Source organism: Schistocerca piceifrons, chromosome 4 (genome assembly GCF_021461385.2).
Source record: "Schistocerca piceifrons isolate TAMUIC-IGC-003096 chromosome 4, iqSchPice1.1, whole genome shotgun sequence".
In the NCBI taxonomy this organism is placed as follows: Eukaryota; Metazoa; Arthropoda; class Insecta; order Orthoptera; family Acrididae; genus Schistocerca; species Schistocerca piceifrons.
In genome coordinates, this window is record NC_060141.1 from 22557555 (window position 1) to 22559219 (window position 1665).

Here is a 1665-nt window from a genome sequence, read left to right on the forward strand (position 1 = left end):
TCTTCTGTGCAACTTTCTCTCCTCCGGTTGGCTCCAAAATTTCACCTAGGTATTTAAAATGTTTTACTCTATTTATTTTTCCATATTTTGTGTTCAAACTGTGTATATGGAATTTCGTACAGAAAAATTCTGTCTTTTGAAACGAAATTTGTAAACCTCCTTTATCCGCGCATTCCTTAAGGATCTCTATTTGTTTGGTGGCGATTTCTTCATCATCTGCAAGTATGGCCAAGTCGTCCGCGAATGCTAAACAAGATATCTCCACGTTGTCTTTGGTTCTACCAAGATGGATTGGTTTCCAGTAGGATTGATTTTTTAATTCTTTTTCCCATTCCTTAATGACTTTATCCAGGACTATATTAAACAGAAGTGGAGATAGCCCGTCACCTTGACGTACTCCAGTTTTTATGAGAAAAGGTTCAGAGATTTCTCCCCTGAATTTAACTTTAGATACAGTGTCTGTCAGTGATTCTTTGATAAGCCTTAGTGTTTTGGAGTCAAGTCCAAGTACCTCTAAAATGTTAAACAAAGATTGCCGGTCAATTGAGTCATAGGCTTTCTTAAAATCTACAAATGTACAATATATATATATATATATATATATATATATATATATATATATATATACTCCTGGAAATGGAAAAAAGAACACATTGACACCGGTGTGTCAGACCCACCGTACTTGCTCCGGACACTGCGAGAGGGCTGTACAAGCAATGATCACACGCACGGCACAGCGGACACACCAGGAACCGCGGTGTTGGCCGTCGAATGGCGCTAGCTGCGCAGCATTTGTGCACCGCCGCCGTCGGTGTCAGCCAGTTTGCCGTGGCATACGGAGCTCCATCGCAGTCTTTAACACTGGTAGCATGCCGCGACAGCGTGGACGTGAACCGTATGTGCAGTTGACGGACTTTGAGCGAGGGCGTATAGTGGGCATGCGGGAGGCCGGGTGGACGTACCGCCGAATTGCTCAACACGTGGGGCGTGAGGTCTCTACAGTACATCGATGTTGTCGACAGTGGTCGGCGGAAGGTGCACGTGCCCGTCGACCTGGGACCGGACCGCAGCGACGCACGGATGCACGCCAAGACCGTAGGATCCTACGCAGTGCCGTAGGGGACCGCACCGCCACTTCCCAGCAAATTAGGGACACTGTTGCTCCTGGGGTATCGGCGAGGACCATTCGCAACCGTCTCCATGAAGCTGGGCTACGGTCCCGCACACCGTTAGGCCGTCTTCCGCTCACGCCCCAACATCGTGCAGCCCGCCTCCAGTGGTGTCGCGACAGGCGTGAATGGAGGGACGAATGGAGACGTGTCGTCTTCAGCGATGAGAGTCGCTTCTGCCTTGGTGCCAATGATGGTCGTATGCGTGTTTGGCGCCGTGCAGGTGAGCGGCACAATCAGGACTGCATACGACCGAGGCACACAGGGCCAACACCCGGCATCATGGTGTGGGGAGCGATCTCCTACACTGGCCGTACACCACTGGTGATCGTCGAGGGGACACTGAATAGTGCACGGTACATCCAAACCGTCATCGAACCCATCGTTCTACCATTCCTAGACCGGCAAGGGAACTTGCTGTTCCAACAGGACAATGCACGTCAGCATGTATCCCGTGCCACCCAACGTGCTCTAGAAGGTGTAAGTCAACTACCCT